General features: G+C 36.1%; 1 pseudogene across 1 annotated transcript; it reads left to right on the forward strand.

Moving 5' to 3' along the window:
* The first annotated feature begins 17548 nt into the window (after nt 1-17548).
* On the forward strand, nt 17549-18737 carry LOC111554654 (annotated as a pseudogene). The gene has a single exon (XR_002735310.1). The product of XR_002735310.1 is annotated as an obg-like ATPase 1 pseudogene (transcript).
* Nucleotides 18738-20324: the final 1587 nt, after the last annotated feature.

Consider the following 20324-nt stretch of genomic DNA (forward strand, 5'->3'; position numbering starts at 1 on the left):
ATGCCTAGCGTGTTGCCAGTCATCAGATATTTTCAGCATATCTACCAGTCCAATAGACTGGATAAAGAAAATGTGGTACTTATACCCCATGGAATACCACGCAGCCATAAAAAAATGAGATTGTGTCCTTTGCAGGGATATGGATGGACATGGAGTTATCCATAACAAAGTAACACAGGAACAGAAAACCAAATATCTCATGTTCTCACTTATAAGTGGGAGCTGAATGATGAGAACACATGTACCCAAAGAAGGGAACAACACATGTGGGGGCCTATTGGAAGGTGGAGGGTAGGAAGAGAGAGAGGATGAGGGACAATAACTAATGGATACTAGGCTTAATACCTGGGTGATGAAAAAATCTGCACAACAAACCCCCATAATACAAGTTTACCTATGTAACTAATTTGCTTTTGTACCCCTGAACTTAAAAATTAAAAAAGTTAAAGTCTTATACAAATTATAGAATAAACTTAGGGGCTTAGTGTTGGGGATGTATGAGGTGGATATAATCTTGAGGTGTACTGTGATTTTTCCTCTGTTCTATAGTTAACATTGAGGAGTCAGAACTGAGGATATTCTATTACATCTGTAAAAACTTAGTTGCTTCTCAGATTAAGATTTTGAAGGATCAAATTACCAATAAAATAATTTATTTGGGGCATTGGCTTACTGAAATGGCCGATAATGAAATTATCTCTCTGATATCTCATTTTTAAAAGCATGCTTTATGACTAAGACTTGTCCATTATCATTTTAGGGCAACAGTTTGGAACTTCTTTTTTAAAAAAATACTAAAGGACGCATGCTTGTAAAACAAAATTTTAAATGGAATTCCAATTATCAACGAGGGACTGATCTGCCTGTGGTATGGTTCCTCCTGCTTCCCATTACATCTAATGGAGCACATACAAAGAGCCCCAGGCCTCTGTAGATAAGTGTGAAAGCCACTGTCCCAGGTTTTAAATTCCCAAAGACCACAATAGACCAGTGGTTAAGGAATCCTGCTCTGAAGCCAGATGGATTTGGGTTCTTAATCCTAGCCCTAGGAGTTACTGGTCTTGTGAACTTGGGAGAATCATGTAACTTTACATGCTTCATTTTCCTTAGTTCTAAAATTGGGATGATAATGTCAATGACATGGTGTTATAAGGAGTAAATGAGATATTTCAGAGATTCTTAATTTTGGAGAGTCATAGAACCCTTTGGTACAATTGGAAAATATCATATATACAGGTATAGAGAAAACCAATTATATTCAATTATATTGAAATATAGTTATCAAAATATTAAAGATTATGTGACAGTAATATATGTGAATCTTTACACATTAACAAGTTCTAATCATGAATCAAATAAAAAAACTTGAACGTAGTAACGAACATAAACAAGTTTTTAGAGATAGTTGTTGTAAGTATAATGTATGATGAAAATAATGTATTATTTCTATAGAGGGAAAAATAGATTTCTGTTGAAAGAAATGATAAATTTCAGTTAAAGTTTAGTAAAAATAACGATGTAATTTTTCCCATTCAAACATAAGGATTCCTAGATTCTACTGAAATCTGAGTTAAAAAGTCCTATCTTGGAGGGTTTAGCATAGTATGTTTTGAATAGGGGCTTAAGGTATTTGGTGTTACAATTATTACCAAAACCATCATGACCATTTTCATCATTTCAGAAGGTAGGGATATGTAGTTAGAATTATTAGTTAAGTGATAATGTTTCAAGATGCTTCAATGAGACTAGAAAAAAATTAAGAAAATTGACAATACGGAGTGAAATAGTTTTTCCTAAGTTATACATTCATGTGATCTATATATAACTGTTACCTTTCAAAAGTTTAGTGAAAATAAATGAGTATGAACTAGTGATGGAACTAGTGACAGAACGATCTCCTGTGCCTGTAATTTTAGTTCTTCCCATCAGGTGACAGTAAAGCAATGTGAGTCAGTGTTTTACATACTCTCTTTTAACCACAAAAACCCCACTAAAATATGACAGTTTGATATTTCATTAAAACTCCATGCAAGGATATTTTCTTTAAGTCAAATAAAAAGAATTAGAACTATTAACAATTAGATGACTTGTCATCTCCAGAGTTTTTATCTATTTGACAAGTTTTCTTTTTCTTTTCAATTATAATCCTAGTATGTTTTTGTTCTCATCACTCATCTCCACATTTTGTCACATTGAACAGATACATAATCTGGCTTTAAAAAACACAGAAAGTTATATGCATCTCTTCAGAAGCCTGTTACAGAGACAGCAATAAAATTATTTTATAACTCAATATCTAGTTGGCATTTTGTCTGTATTATATCATATATTAATTGTGCTTTATATAAATAGAAACATACATAGTAATATATGTGAGTCTTTACACATTAACAAGTTGAACTTATTAACTCTTGACTAGAATTCCATGTGTGAATATACCACAATTTATTCATTTTTCTGTATTGGCATTTGATATTTTCCAGTTTGAGACCATTAAGAATAGTGCTGTAATGAATATAACAATTCCAAGTTTTAGCAGAACACAGTAAACGATTTGTTTGGCATTTATCTAAGAGTAGAATTGTTGTGTCTTATTGTATACATATAAGCTAAGACACAGAATGAAAGCATCAAATCAAACTCAATATATCAGAGATCTTATACCTTAGCAAGCTTTCTTAAGTAATTTCAATTTGAAAACAACCATGCATTTCAGAAAAAGCAGATATAAGATAGGGGCATTGAGGCTGGCTTCCCAGGTCCTGTTTTCTTCTGTGAGACATGTCTTTCTGGTTCAGAATAAAAGATGAGATCTCTATATTAAGTTTGCAGTACCATTTCACACAGCAGGAGCATTTAAATGGTGAAGTCAAAAAATTTTGAAGTCAAAGAATTATGTAACTTGTGTATCTTGGGTTCTTTTTTATAGGTTATCCTGAACCAGAACATCCTGCTAGGGTTGTAGGTAATCCTGAACCAGGACATCCTATAAGGGACATTTTGGAGACAAAGTCACTTATTTCTAGCAAATATTATTAATCTATTTATTTGGAGTTCCAGTTATGAAGATTAGAGTGGATGGACTAAAGAGCCTTTCTGTCACCCAAGAACTTCCCTTTGTGAGGATAATGAATGGATTAAAACCCAGCTACTTGAACTCCTTCTCAGCATGGGCGGCTTTAGTGGATACTGCCAAAAAGTTTTACAAAGTGATTGTACTAATTTACTCTCTGAGTAGAAGTATATAAGTATGTAAGATGTTATCAACACATGTTTTCCATTTTTGTTTTGTTGTTGTTTATTTTCCTCTTTACCATTATGGTAAGCATGTAGTAACTATGAAGTTGAACGCCTTTTCATATCTTTGTCGGGTTTTTGAACGTTGTCTTTTGTAAAGTTTTTGTTCAGAAATTTTAACCCAATTTATGCTGGCTTTGTGTGTCCTTTCCTGTTGATTCATGGGAGTTTTTATATATTCAGGATATAATAGTTTGCATATATGTGTTATGAATACCTTTTTCTACTCCATGTGCTTCTTTTTTACTATTAGTATTTTTCTGATGAGTAGAAATTCTTAATAATATTATTATCTAGTGTTTCCTGTATTTTTAACATATAAAGCTACTTACTAAATTTGATATTCCAATTTTCTCTACTCTTTGGCTTAATTAAGAAAATACAGGGCCCAGACAGTATGAATGAAAATGATATCTTAGAAGGAAGAAAAGAGGAGAACTGTAAATGATTTTATGATACTTTGTCCATGTGACACAACCATATAATGCACATTGTCACATTTTATATTCTGAATGTCTGGCCATGCTGTCTTCTGACAGTTTTGGGATTAGAAGGCCTGATAATTTTTTGTTTTTCATAGCTCAGCTACATCTGTTTATTTGCTACTTTTACCTAAAAAATGTGGCTTAAATCCTATTTTCCACATTAGACATGCAGACTTTGTGTGTATGTTTGCGTGTGTGTGTGTGTGTGTATTCCCTACCCAGCATTATAACAAAGTCATTCCACATCTGCTTTTGTTCCCTAGATGGAAAAGATTTTCTAAAGCGTTTCAAGGAAAGTGGTCTTTATCAATAAGTTCCTTCTTCAGCCCCTTCTTAAAGATTACTTAATGGCAGAGGGAATTGTAAGAAATTTGTCTCTAATTTCTCACATATTGTGAGAAATTTCTGCTTTTAGTATTGTCAGGTTTTTGAATTTTAGCCATTCTAATAGGAATGTAGTGGTATATCATCTTTGTTTTAATTTGCAATTCTCTAATGATAATGATGTTGAACATCTTTTTATACACTTATTTGCTGTCTGTGTATCTTCATTATTCAAGCATCTATTCAGATCTTTTGCTTACTTTTTAACTGGTTGTTTGTTTTTTAGTGTTGCTATAATTGCATATTAGTTTTAAGGGTACTTTGTATATTTTAGATAACAGTCCTTTATCAGATATGTGTTTGCCAAAATTATCACTCAGTCTGGGGCTTGCTTTTTCATTTTCTTGTGTCTTTCACAAAGATGTTTTTAATTTTAATAGCATCCCACATTTTTCTTTTACAGATGATCCTTTTGTGTTGCATCTAAAATTTCTTCGTTCCAACTTCATTTGTTGAAAAGATGATTCTTTGAATTGCCTTTACTCCTTTGTGAAAGATCAGCTGGCTCTACATGTGTGGATCTATTACCAGGCTTTCTATTCTTTTTCAGTGATTTATTAATATATGTCTATTTTTTTCCACCAGTATCAGACTGTTCTGATTTTGGTAGCTTAGGAAGTCTTGAAGTCTAGTAGGGTCAGTCTTGCAACTTTGTTCTCCTTCAGGGGTGTGTTAGTTATTTGGGATCTTTTGCCTTTCTGTATAACTTTAGAATCAGTTTGCAATATGCACAAAATTGCTCCTTGGGATATTGATTGGGATCTCTTTGAATCTATAGGTCAAATTGACATCTTAAAATATTAAGTTTCTAATAAATGAATATGAAATATCTCAACATTTGTTTAGATATCTTTGATTTTCTTCATCAGAGTTTTGCACTTTTCAACATGAAAAGCCTGAGTATTCTGCTGGATATATTTTGATGTATTCACTTTTGGGGTGCTATTGTAAATGCTATTGTATTTTCAATTTCAAACTCTAATTGTTCACTTCTAGTATGTAGGGAAGCAATAAACTTTTGTATATGAACTTTGTATCCTACGACCTTGCTATAATTGCATATTAATTCCAAGAATTTTCCTGTCAATCCTTTGGGATTTTCTACACAGACAACCATGTAATCTGTGAAAAGGAAATTTTATTTCTTTCTTCCTAATCTGAGTTCATTTTATTTCCTTTTTTCATCTTATCATACTAGCCAGGACTTTCAGTACAATGTTGAATAGGAATGATGAGAGAAGACATTCTGGACTTCTTCTCAACCTTAGTAAGACAGTATCCAATTTCTCCCAATAAGCATAATATAGTAAAAACTGTATAGTTTTTGTAGATGTTCTTCATTAGGTTGAACTAATTCTAGTTTGCTGAGAGTCTGTGTTGTGAATGGGTGCTGAATTGTTTTCAAATGCATTTTCCACATCAGTTGCTATGATCATATGATTTTTCTCCTTTAGGCTGTTGATGTGATTGATTTTTGAAAGTTGAACCAGCTATGCCTATCTAAGATAAATCTCACTTGGTCATTGTATATAATTCCTTTTAGTTGTTCTACTTTTAGTTAGCACTAAGATATAAAGGCATAATTTAATGTTGTATATATTTATAATTTGCAACAAAATTATTACTGTTATTTGCATCTCTTATCCAAAATATTTTTGTCATTTAGTAAATGCATACTAAGTATTTGCCAATTGCTTCCTTTAACAATCAGCAGCTATTGTCAAAAGGTGGCAACGTAGAGAAAACTCCTTGGAACATTACTTGTCAGACTGAAGCTAATCCTGGGATTAAAAATTTATCATTTTTATTAGAAGGCTCTCTTCTTCAACGAAGCCATCGAAGCAATCTACTTCAATTTCTTCCATTATAGATATCAATATTTATTCATTCAATGAACTATGAAGAAGCAACAAAATCATAAAATAAGAAGCTACAAAGTTACAAAAATAAAGTAAAATAGCATTTAGGAAGAAAGTACAGCATAAAAGGCATCCCTCCTATCCTATAGAAAACGATGGAGAAATTAGTTACATTATTTTTGCTGGTCCCAGAAAAAAGAATGTTTGAAATGACTTGGAGGTAGAATATTGTGAATTCTGATATCTGAAATGTGTGAGAAATATTAGCCAGAGAAACACACCTGTTTCTGAGGAAAGTACCACAACAATCCTGGAAATGATCCAGTGGCAAAACATTTTTGAGCTGTGTTGGCGGTCTCATCAGTGATTGAATGGAATCCGAGAAGACTGGTGTGGTGGTGTGGAAGAAGTGCAGTAATAGCAGAAAGTAATATCAAGTCACTGTTTTGATGTTACTGTTGGATCTTGGAATTATTAAACTATAAAACCTGCCATGAGCAAATGAATAAAATATAAAATACTTTGCCCACCCCCACTTAATGTGCATAACAAAAAGCACACCTTGCTTTTCTTGCCTAAGAATGCTTAAGAGAAACAAGTCCTTGTTGTGAACAACCATATATGTTCCATTTAAAGGTGAATCAGAATGATCTTATGAATAGATACACCAAGTTCTTGGAATTTACCTATGGTTGTACATGTAGCATTGAGCCAGTCATTACGAATCTCTTTGTTACACACCCTGAGGTAAGCACAATTTTTTTCTTCATCAGAGAAAGTTCTTGCAATTTTGTGAGATTTTGAAATGAGAAATCGTCTTTGAGAATGATGAAAGAGCAGTGTACATATGTATAAAGGACCTACTAAGTTCAGCATTTCACTTATATAACTCACAGATGTATCCATTTTACTATTCAAATTTTTGATGTATAATTAATAAATAGCTAGTTTATGTGGGGTGACCTATTTTATTTGTTACCTGAAAGCAATCTGGAAATGTTGTTGCTTACAGAAAAGAAGTCTTAATACAGAAAGGTAAAACTTATTTTTATTGTTAGTAATACATGCATGCTATTTTATTGATTTTTTTGTATCCAAAGGCAGCCTCTCTGTTTTCTTGTGTTAATGTGAAGTAAATTATGATTAATTTCCACTAACTTGCTTTCTCACGAAACTCTAGTTGTTATTCCATTCCTGTGGCATATCAACCAGATTGGCCTACTCTGCACCATTTCTTTCCCCTTCTAGGTGGCCTCCCTACATTTCAGAAGCTGGCCAGCTACAAATTAAAAGTTGTGATTCCCTTACAGCTGGGGTTCTACATGTGTTTCTGTTTCTCCATGCAGATATACTCACAGACCTGGAGGCAGAAGTGAGCTATAACACAAGGTGGCACCACAAGGTGAGACGGAGCCTCCTGGCGGCATGTTTGAGAAAAGTAACATGGCTCATGTGCTGGAGTAGAACCTATGAGAAGAGGATCTCAGGGGAAAGAACTGGCAACCACATCCCACAGGTCCTGGTAGATGGAAAATTTTTGGAAGATCGTGAGTGGAAAGACACCATCTGACTTAAATGTTAAAGGAACTGCTTTGGGTGATGTGTTGAAGAGATTCTAATGTGGTAGGGTGGAAACAGAAAGACTAGTTAGGATGTCATCACAATAATCTAGAGAGAAGTGATAGTGACTCCAGGTAAGTATTAGTAGTGGACATGGTGAGCGTGGTCAGATCCTAGATACATTTTAAAGGCTGAGCCAAGGGGTTTCCTGGATTAAGTGTTGCAGAGGAGGGAGGACTCTTCCACTGCAGGAGCAGCTTGGCCAAGTGTGTAGAGGAGGAAGAGTGCTCACCCATGTCAGATGCTGCCCAGAGGCCAAGGAGCATGAGGACTGAGAAACAAAAATGGGCAATGTGGATGTCACCGGTGACCTAGAGAGGAATAAATTTGGTGAAGTTCAGCGTAAAAGACACAGTGGAGGCCGAGTACAGTGGCTCACGTCTGTTATCCCAGCACTCTGGGAGGTCGAGGCGAGTGGATCATGAGATCAGCAGTTCCAGACCAGCCTGGCCAAGATGGTGAAACCCCGTCTCTACTAAAGATACAAAAATTATCCAAGTGTGCTGTCCGGCTCCTGTAATCCTAGCTACTTGGGAGGCTGAGGCAGAGAATTGCTTGAAATTGGGGGGGCTGAGATTGCAGTGAGCCGACATCGCACCACTGTGCTCCAGCCTGGGTGACAGAGTGAGACTCCGTCTCAAAAAAAAAAAAAAAAGCAGACACAGTGGAGTGGGTTTAAGAGAGAATAGGAAGAGAATAATTGGAGACAGTGGGTAAACACAATGCTTTCAAGACATTATGTGCTAGGAAAGTGTGATATTGTACTTTAAAATAAGAAGTACACATATTGATCTTTCATCCCTAGTTCCTGAAACAGAGCTCCTAATCCCTTGAAATTTCCTGGGTGATAGCTGTGTTAGGCCATTCTTGCATTGCTATAAAGAAATATCTACAGCTGGGTAATTTATAAAGAAAAGATATTTGATTGGCTGAAGGTTTTGCAGGCTGTACAAGTGTGGTGCAAGCATCTGCTTGGCTTCTGGAGAGGCCTCAGGGAGCTTTTACTCATGGTGGAAGGCAAGGCAGGAGCTTGAATGTCATACGGTGAGAGAAGGAGCGGGAGAGAGAGAGAGAGATTGGGGAAAATGCCACACACTTTAAACAACCAGATCGCATGGGAACTCACTCACTATCACAAGGACAACACCAAGCCATGAGGGATCTGCCTCCATGATCCAATCACCTTCTACCAAGCACCACCTTCAATACTGGGGATTATATTTCAGCATGAAATTTAGAGGGCACACATATCCAAACCATATCAGTAGAAGTGTATTACTTTTTTTCTAATGAGATGACCCGTCATGAGCTTCTGGATGTGAGCTGGTCAAAAGAAAGACCAGGCCATGATTAGATGCCTGAAACTGTCAGCGTCATTGCCATCCTCTGGGAAGGAGAGAAGAGCAGGAGTCTCCTCTTCAGTTTAATTGTGCCTATGTGATGAATCCTCCATAAAAATCCCTAACCTACTGGGTTTAGAGCACTTCCAGATTGCTGGACATGGGGGGCGATGGGGGGGGGGTGCCTGGAGAGTGGTGCACTTGGAAAGGGCACGGGATTGCTGTGCCCCTTTCCTCAGACCTTGTCCTGTGCATCTTTTCCATCTGGCTGTTCCTAATTTATATCCTTTTTAATGAACTGCTGATATATTAAGTAAATGTTTTCCCTAAATTCTGTGAGCCACTCTAGCAAATGACTGAACTCAAGAAGGGAGGATCTAAGAACCTCTGGTTTGCAGACAACTTGGCCAAAAGTTGTGCAGAATCTGTGGACCTACTGCTTGCAACTGGTGTCTGAAGTGGAGGACAGTCTTGTGGGACTGAACACTTAACTTGTGGGATCTGACGCTATCTCCAGATAGATAGTGTCAGAATTTAGTCAGCTTACAGGAAACCCAGTTTTTTTTGCAGGAGAATTCGATTGATGCATGGGGAAAATATCACACATGTCTGGTGTCAGAAGTGAAGTATTGAGAGCATTGATAGCATAGCAGAATTTTTCTTTTTTCTTCCTATTATACAGAAAGCAAAGCAACAGAGTGAGAGAAAGGAAGCAGACAACGAAAGGAAGGAAAATTTGCTTTTTTTTTGTAATGTGGAAGGAATACTTATGTATCTGTATGCTAATAAACTAGTAGAGAAAAATACATGTTGATATAGGAGAGACAGAAGAGAATTGCTATAATAATGTCTTTGAGTAGGAAAGAAGGGATGGAATCCAGTGCTCACGTGGATGGCCTGGTTTAGATGGTTGCAGGGGTAGTTCACATTTAGCAACAAAAAAGAAGGCAGAGCATGTGTATGTAAATGCAGGTAGAGATCTGGTAGTTCCCTTCTAATTCTTTCAATTTTATCAGTAAAATTGTACTCACAACAACTGAAAGGACTTTGGGATGATAAATGGATCAATTAATGAATAGTATGGCACGTGGTGATATTATAGCTCTTCAAAGGTTAGTTCAGGCTGAATCAGTTCTCTAGCCAGTGCCTGGACGTGACAGGAATGAGAGTAGGCGGACAGTGATAGAGAGAACTGAGTCTAAATTTTGCTAGGAGGATACTGGTTAGAACTAGGCAGGGCATCAGGGACCTAATTAATAAAACTGGGGGCTGGGCATGGTGGCTCGCTACTGTAATCCCAGCACTTTGGGAGGCCGAAGTGGGCGGATCACAATGTCAGGAGTTCAAGGCCAGCCTGACCAACATGATGAAACCCCATCTCTACAAAAATACAAAAAAATTAGCCAGGCATGGTGGCGTGTGCCTGTAATCCCAGCTACTCGAGAGGCTCAGGCAGGAGAATCACTTGAACCCAAGAGGTGGAGGTTTCAGTGATCCCAGCTACAGAGGAGGCTGAGGCAGGAGAATTGCTTGAACCCAGGAGGCAGAGATTGCAGTGAGCCAAGATCGTGCCATTGCACTGCAGCCTGGGTGACACAGTAAGATTCCATCTTGGGAAAAACCAAACCAAACTGGGGCACAGGGTAGGCACTGATTGCAGTAGTGTATAGAACTTGAAAAGCACTCAGAAAATCAAGGCAAAGTCATAAGGAAGAACTGAATAAAAAGGGACGATTCGGTTAGGTATATATGGGATGCTGAGAACCCACCCAAGGTATAGGCAGATCTCAGCAGAAACCCTACCTCTGATCCCACTACTAATATTTTACTCAAGTGCTGGGAGGGCTGAACTAACATCAGGAAGCCCTTTGTTGCTTAGAGCTTAAGACTGTTGGGATAAACAGAAAATTATAGAACTCAGCTTATTTTTTCCAGTTGTATCTACATCATGCCAAATGGTGACATCCTATCAATTATGTTAATGTTTTGTCCACACAAGCATGTAAATTAAAGCAAATAGCTGACTATTGGGCTCATTCCAACATGTTCTCTGACATCTCAAAATAAAATTGTAATTTCTAAGTGTTAGTAAAATGTTGAGATAATGTGTTCCTTTTAAACAATTCAAATGTTTATGTACATGGTAGCATGTTATTCTATGAGGCAGATAGCATTATATTAGATGAGAAAGCTGTGTGATAGAGATGCAAAATATCCAAGTTCACAAAGTGGTGAGTGGCAGATTCAAAACCCAACTCTGATTTTAATTCAGTGAACACTTATTAAGTTGCTGGGTGTCAGATACTCTGCTAGGTGTTTTGTTTTGGTCTCATTTCTAGACCGATGCTCTTTCTGAATAAAGACTGTCTTAGTCAGTTCAGGCTGTTATAACAAAGTGCTATAAACTGGGTGGCTTATAAACAACCAAAATTTATTTCTCACAGTTTTGGAGGCTGGAAGTCTGAGATTAAAGTGGGAGCATAGTAGGTTCTGGTGAGTGCCATCTTTTAGGTTACACACTGCAGACTTCTCACTGTGTCCTCACATGGCAGAAAGAGGGCCAGAGAAGTCTCTGGGGTTCCTTTTATAAAGACATTAATCCCATTTATGAGGGCTTCACTCTCATTCCCTAATTGCCTCTCAGAGACCCCATCACTTAATACCATCGCTTTGGGGATTAAGATTTCAACATACGCATTTTGGGGAGACACAAATATTTCGTCCATTGCAAAGATCATCTTGAGAAAGTTTCCATCATCAAAATAACTATTTTTTTCTTTATGCTAAATAATATGAAGTAATTCATCTTGTATTCATTGAAATCACATTATGAAAATAATGACTGCGTAAATCTGCAAATATTTCTACAAGGATGGGCCGTAGCTACTTTTGCAGAATTCCAATGTCATGTTCCTTTTTTTAAAAAAAAATACCATCTGTGCAAGAGTCTTTTATACAATGAAGACTATTTTCAACTTGTTTGTCAATTAAAAATGCCTTGGTGTTGTTGGTAGTAAGGCAATTAATACTAGTGAATTCATGTTCTGCCATTTCTTAAAGGAATACTCTGCTTTTGCCTGCAGGCTAGTGTGCATAACAGAAAAAAAGAGGCAGTTAGAAAATAGTACCATTTTTGCACCTGTATCCATCTTGTAGGCGGGTGTTTATAGCTACTTTAAATGAGTGTTTCTATAATATGGTGCACTCTGTCATCACTATGCCAGGACAAGTAATCAGGCTCAAGAAAGAGATCTGTGCTTAAAGAAATCTGTCAATAAGTTGATGAAGTTGATTTGTATAAGGCAAATGGGCTTCGCCATTTAAGTGCTTGCTTGGGAGACCGTTATGAAGACAAAACTTACAACAATGCCTGCGGCAGTGCTGGCTAAAGCCTCACCTATTTACTGTACTAGTATTTGAAGATCGATATTCCTTTAATTTATATAGTTTGGAACCAAGATAGGGCTTTATGTCTCCGAATTACACTGCTATCTGGACAAGGTTGTTTTTAAGAGTGTACATGACTATTTGGAAATTCCATCATGATGTGTGAAAGTTGGCATAAGTGATAATAAAACATATATAATTGTATATATAATGTATATATACATATAAAATGTATAAAATATATAATGTATATAAAAGTATACATTATATATATTAGATAATGTATACTTATATAATATATATTATACATCATATATCATATATAATATATTATACTATATATTATACAATATATTATATATACAATATATATTATATATAATATTATATATACTATATATTATATATATATAAGGCCTTTCATTAGGATGCACAAGGTTAGGAATTGGTATAGTTGTTAGTTTGCAGTGTATTGATCAAGTTCTCTGATTTTCCTTTGCCTAACCTTGTTGCTTTTCTGAAACCTGATGTGATGCAGGTACTGCATAGTTACTTTAATAAAGAGCTAACACATTACAGTAAAATCCTAAAGGAATTGTTAGAAACTCTTATTTAAAAGGTGATTTTCAGCTAGACATCCTAAACAAACCAGAATTGAATGGCCAGCCAGTTCCACTGCTAAAGATAATATGTTTAATGGTTTTTTTAAAAATGTAGGTTTCCTGTAGTTTCCCTTAGTACTTCTACTTCATTTATTTAAACATGTATGGTTTTTAAAATTTATTTTATTCATTTTTTGAATAAATAACGTTTCAAAAATCATCATAATATAAAGAAGTTTACATTGGGAAGTTTGCTCCTACTTGTTTCTTTTCATCTCCTATGAGTAACCATTTTTTTCTGTGTGTGTGTGTGTGTGTGTGTGTGTGTGTATGTGTATGTATCCTTTCCGTGTTCTTTATGGAAATACAATGAAATCCTAATATGGATGTCTACTTTCTCATCTGCTTATTTACTCTGACCTGAATCTTGAACTTTTCACTGAATCTGATCTTGGAGATCTTCCCATGTCAGTATTTGGAGAGCTTCCTTTTAAAGAGTTGCATAGTACTCCATTGTGTGAGTGTAGCATAATTTTCCTCATTCATGAACATTTGAGATGTTTCCAATTTGTAAGGTAAATTCCGTATTCCTTTCAGATTTGCTACTGCCGGTCAGTATGTAGTGGAATGAGCATGCAGATGACTACCAGACACCCAGAGTATCACACTTAAAAATTATATATTGTCGGCCGGGCACGGTGGCTCATGTCTGTAATCCCAGCACTTTGGGAGGCCAAGGCGAGTGGATCACGAGGTCAGGAGATCGAGACCCTCCTGGCTAACATGGTGAAACTCCATCTTTACTAACAATACAAAAAATTAGCCGGGCGTGGTGGCGGGCGCCTGTAGTCCCAGCTACTCGAGAGGAGAATGGAGTGAACCTGGGAAGTGGAACTTGCAGTGAGCCGAGATCGCGCCACTGCACTCCAGCCTGGGCTGCAGAGCCAGACTCCATCTCAAAAAATAAATAAATAAATAAACAAACAAAAATAAAAAAAATTATATATTGTTTGTGAAAAAATCATTTCATCTCAAGATGATTTAAGTACTGTATATTTAATGACCATCCCTCTCAACCAATTGTCATTGAAATAATGAAATAAATATTTAAAAGTCATTGAAAAAAGTGTGATAGGAGCTGCAAAACAGGAAAGCTTGCTGAGAATAAGACACATGTCTTCAAGATGCTGTGCAGAGAGGGCCAGAGTGAGGAAACCAGCCCACAATAAAATACATGTCTAGGGAAGAACCTGCCTGGGCATCAGTAAATGTCATCTCTCCTAGTAATCTCAACATTTCACCTCTCTGAGAATGGCCATGCCTGGAAGTAAGAGGGAGTCATGGGTGCTCAGCAAGGGAGTAGGAGTCATACTTCACTCTATCAGGATTTCAGAAAGTACCAGCAAACCCCAGACTGATTGGGTCATTGTTTCTAAAATTTTCCTCTAGCTTCTCAGTGCTCTTGGAAAAATGTGAAGGTTTTTAGCATGACTGACAAGAGCCTGTCTGCCTCTCTTGTCATCTCTTGATTCATTCTCCCCTTTGGTTACAATATTTCATTTTTGTGATCAAATACACATGATCCTTTCACACCAAATACTCTTTTAGATCTTTCAGGTCTCAACTTGAGTGTCACATTCCTAGAAAAACCTTTTTTCTTCCCCTAGACAGAGTAAAATACAATTTAAAATGCTTTTAATGTGTAATGTAATTTTTTATTATTGTGATAATCACAATCATAATTAGGTAGTTATTAGTTTAATATCTATTTTTCTCACTAGACTGTAGGCTCCATGAAGCTATGAAAATGAACTTATTTTATTTTACTACTATATTCTCAAGATCCTGTTACATAGTGTATATCTATATACTTTCACATGGTTAAAGTTAAATATTGATAGAAAGCATAATTATTCGAAAAAAACTAGTAAGAGCAATCACACTACTTGGTTACACTTGGAGTGGACCCTCATTGAAAAGGAGGGCTGCAGACCCAGAAAGCTTAGAGATGCTAAACAAATACTAAAAAAATTAAAAGATTTTCTTCATAGCTAGTCTTTGCTATTTAGTTGAAGTTCCTTTTATACTACTCAGGCAAAAACTGTAGAAACACCAAGATTTCCTTTTCCCCATTTTGTCTAAATAAAGACATGAACATAGCTCCAACAGTTGAAAAGTTTATTTCTTTTCTCTCTCTGTTCTTTTTTTTTTTTTTTGAGACCGAGTCTTGCTCTGTTGTCCAGGCTGGCATGCAAAGGTGCAATCATAGCTCACTACAGCCTTTAATTCATTGGCTCAAGTCATCCTCCCACCTCAGCCTCCTTAGCAGATGGGACTATATGTGCACACCATCACACCCAGCTAATTACAAAAAAAGTTTTGCGGAGAGGGGTCTTTCTATTTTGCCCACAATGGCTTGGAACTTCTGGCTTCAAGGGATCCTCCTGCCTTGGCCTCTCAAAACGCTGGAATTACAGCATTGAAAAATTATATGAACCACCATGTCTGGCTGAAAAGTTAATTTCTCTAATGGTTGATAACTACAGTAAAATCACTGTATATGTGACATTATTCATTGATTCAAAGGAAGAAGACAAGTCAGACATGGCTCCTGTGGATCTGATATCTTCAGGAAAAATGACAACGTTTTTCTTAAAAAAAAACTCAACAAGATTCAACGGGACCTGGCATTTATATAATCAGAGGAATTAGAAATTAGGAAAAATTTATTTCAGGTGGGCCATGATTACTGAATGTGAAAAAAACAATAGAATCATTCAACATCAGATTAGATATCACAGAAAACTGGATCAGTGAATTGGAAGAGCAGTTCAAGAACTCATCAGAGAACGCAAAGAGAGAAAAACTGGACTTATTACAAGGAATGGGGCTTATACAACATGGGGAATAGAGCCAGAAAATCAAATCTAGGCAGAATAAAAAATACATAAAACTGTTTCCCAAATGTATAAGTGTAATAACCACCCACAAACTTGTTTAAAATTCTGCGTCCTTGGTCTCTCCACAGAGACACAACTTCAGCATGTCTGGGATTGAATTTAGGCCTATTTATTTTTCAAAATATAAACATTAAATGTTTCTAATGATATGGAAACTTTGGGATACACTGCCACAAATGGAAATAAAAGCTGAGAACCTGAAAAGAAAATTCAAAAGTTAAAAAAAATCACAAAAGATTATTTCCAGGAGTTTAAAAAAGACTTGGTCTTCATAATTAAACAACCCATAAAGTACCAAAAACTGAAATAAAAAGAGATATATTTTAGTAAATCAAATTTCAGAACAAAAGGGGGAAATTATTCTAGCATCCAGTCAGAGGTTCTCATAAAAGACTATGAGTCGTTGTCATACTTTTATAAAACCAAATGCTAGAAGACAAAGAAGAAATGTCAACAGAGTTACGGCAGAAGAAATTATGTTTCCTGACGAACCATTGTTCATTGCAGGAGCAACCTATAGGCATTTGCACACAAGCAAAAGCTCAAAAAGAGTTTTATCTGCTTACCTCTCCTGAAATTGTTACATAAAGATGAAGGTTAATTAAATATTAGAAATGGGTTTGAGGTAGGAATGATCTCATCACCCAGGTAGTGAGCATAGTACCCAATAGGTAGTTTTTCAGCTCTTGCTCTCACTTTCTCTCCCCCATCTAGGGGTCCCCAGTATCTATTGTTGCCATCTTTATGTCCATGTATACCCCATGTTTAGCTCCCACTTATAAGTGAGAGCATGAGGTATTTGGTTTTCTGCTCTTGCATTAATTTGCTTAGGATAATGACCTCCAGTTGTATCTATGTTTCAGCAAATGACATGATTCTGTTCTCTTTTATGGATGTGTATATTTCATGGTGTACATGTACCACATTTACTGGTATGTATCCAATTCACTCTTGATTGGCACTTACTGAATCCATGTCTTTGCTATTGTGCGTAGTTCTGCAATGAGTGCAGGTGTCTTTTGGTAGAAGGATTTATTTTCCTCTGGGCATATACATTTACCCCTTGAATCTAAAATAAAAGTAGAAATTACACACACGCACACACACACACACAATAAAAGAATAATATACCTTTGGAGAAACTCTTTTCTAAATCAGTAACTGGACTTTAACCAAAGATGAAAGAATTGCCTCTGCCAGTCATTACACTGGACAATATGACATCTAAAGAATTAAGAGTGGCCAATTAAGCTAAATTGAGTTGCTACTGGATTACCATGTCCAACAAAACCAAATGGGAGCTAAGCCTGTGGAATTTCCCAAATGTACAGCAGGAGACACTAACTGACCTGCAGGACTTGGGCAAGGACTCTGTCCATCAGGGATCTGCAGAGAAGGAAGAGAAGAGAAGTTTCCCTGTCATTGTGCCAGACAGAGGAAAGCATTTTTAGAAATAAAGCAGTCCATATGACTGATGTCCCAAACTATAGAGTCGCTGGCTAATCTTATCATCTGTTAGTGTCCCTAAGCAGAGTATTAGAACTTCTATAAATCTAGACTATAAAGGTATCTACTGGTTGATGTGGAATGAGAGGTAGAAAGAGGGGAAATCCGATGCCCCTTAAAAAGGGAGGTGATGGAATTAAACCACCCCCAATCATTGGAAGATTTGGAACCTCACTGAAAATTGGTATTGTTGGATTGCCAAATGTTGGGAAATCTACTTTCTTCAATGTATTAACCAATAGTCAGGCTTCAGTAGAAAACTTCCCATTCTGCAGTATTGATCCTAATGAGAGCAGAGTACCTGTGCCAGATGAAAGGTTTGACTTTCTTTGCCAATACCACAAACCAGCAAGCAAAATTCCTGCCTTTCTAAATGTAGTGGATATTGCTGACCTTGTGAAAGGAGCTCACAATGGGCAGGGCCTGGGGAATGCTTTTTTATCTCATATTAGTGCCTGGGATGGCATCTTTCATCTAACACGTGCTTTTGAAGATGATGATATCACGTATGTTGAAGGAAGTGTAGATCCTATTTGAGATATATAAATAATACATGAAGAGCTTCAGCTTAAAGATGAGGAAATGATTGGGCTCATTATAGATAAACTAGAAAAGGTGGCTGTGAGAGGAGGAGATAAAAAACTAAAACCTGAATATGATATAACGTGCAAAGTAAAATCTTGGGTTATAGATCAAAAGAAACCTGTTCGCTTCTATCATGATTGGAATGACAAAGAGATTGAAGTGTTCAATAAACACTTATTTTTGACTTCAAAACCAATGGTCTATTTGGTTAATCTTTCTGAAAAAGACTACATTCGAAAGAAAAATAAATGGTTGATAAAAATTAAAGAGTGAGTGGACAAGTATGACCCAGGTGCCTTGGTCATTCCTTTTAGCGGGGCCTTGGAACTCAAATTGCAAGAATTGAGTGCTGAGGAGAGACAGAAGTATCTGGAAGCGAACATGACACAAACTGCTTTGCCAAAGACTATTAAGGCTGGGTTTGCAGCACTCCAACTAGAATACTTTTTCACTGCAGGCCCAGATGAAGTGCATGCATGGACTATCAGGAAAGGGACTAAGACTCCTCAGGCTGCAGGAAAGATTCACACAGATTTTGAAAAGGGATTCATTATGGCTGAAGTAATGAAATACGAAGATTTTAAAGGGGAAGGTTCTGAAAATGCAGTCAAGGCTGCTAGAAAGTACAGACAACAGGCAGAAATTATATTGTTGAAGATGGAGATATTATTTCTTCAAATTTAACACACCTCAACAACCAAAGAAAAAATAAAATTTAGTTATTGCTCAGATAAACATACAACCTCCAAAAACCATCTGAGTTTTTTAAAATTAAAATTTCTGAAAACCGATGGGACAAAGTTGGGGAGATGGGAATCTTCAACAAATAAATTATTTTTATTTGTTTTAAAATTAAAATACTGTGTTCCCCCCCCCACCCCCAATGACATACAAGTTCACTAAATGTGAACAGCTTTGCTTTTCACATGATTAACACCCTACTCCAAATTGTAGAAGCTTTTCAGGAACCATATTACTCTCATGATACTTCATTAATCTCCATCATGTATGCCAAGCCTGACACATTTGACGGTGAGGACAATGTGGCTTGCTACTTTTTCAATCTACAGATAATGCATGTTTTACAGTACTCCAGATGTCTACACTCAATAAAACATTTGACAAAACCAAAAAAAAAAAAAAAAAAAAGAGGGGAAATCTAAAAGTATCAATACATAAAGACTAAAATGAATACTCAAAAAATAAAATAGCTCTTGGAGTTTTCTATTTTCCAAATTAAAAATAAAGAATTCAGATAAAAAAATTTAAAATTAGAAATGAGAAAAATGTGAACAAATGTTAATGTGTCTTCATTTAAATATTAAAAATATAGCATATTAAATTAGAAGATATGTAATATCCAAAAAGAAAATAAAGAAAATGACATTCTAGATTTTAAAAAAGATATTATTTTACAAAAACTTGGAGATGGGATAAAGAAGGAGTTAAAAGTATATTAATCTTTCTCTTTACATGTGGATGTCAATAAATGTTTATTTTTTACCTTGATAGAGAAATATATGTTAAAATATAATTGAAATTTAAAGGTGACCACCAGTTAACAGAATACATGCCACCTGGAATAAAGATCTTCATTTGCCTTTGTACTGCTAGGTATGGTCATGGGTAGGAAATCCCTGAAAAAAGAGAGAAGTAAGGAAGAGCTCCAAATTCTGTGTACAAACTCTTTTCAAAGCCTTGTCTGACTTAGAACTGCACATGTTTGGAGCAAGTCTCCAAGGAACCCAGGCGAGCAACAGCTGCTTGAAAGCAAAAACAAACAAACAAACAAACAAACAAACAAAAAGCTGCACAAAGATCTTGGTAGCTTCCTGCATATTGGGAAGAAAGAGTTCAGGACTTTGATTCCCACCAACTTAATGATATTTGGAAAACACCTCAGACTGTTCACAGAACCCAGAGGGCCATGGATTAGAAATAAGAATCACATCTCAGGTATAAGGGCAAAATGGAAATGGGTTTGTTTTAACAGCCTGACACTACGTCTTCTTATCAGTAATGTGATCCTCCACTCATTTGTCTGCTAGAACAAAACTTTATACTTGTCAGAAAGATAGGAGAATTTTGTACTGGAAGCTCAATGGGCAAATAGATCAATAAGATGAAATAGTGCAGAAACAAACCCAAATAAACATATTGTATTAATACCTGGTGCAGTTGTATTTACCAGAAAAGCAAAACCAAACAAAACCCAAAATAGCTAACCTCAAAATAACAGTGGCTTTAACAACTCTGCAATGTGTTATCTAATACAATAAAAGATTTCTAGACATCTGAA

Source organism: Piliocolobus tephrosceles, chromosome 5, assembly GCF_002776525.5.
Source record: "Piliocolobus tephrosceles isolate RC106 chromosome 5, ASM277652v3, whole genome shotgun sequence".
Taxonomy (NCBI): Eukaryota; Metazoa; Chordata; class Mammalia; order Primates; family Cercopithecidae; genus Piliocolobus; species Piliocolobus tephrosceles.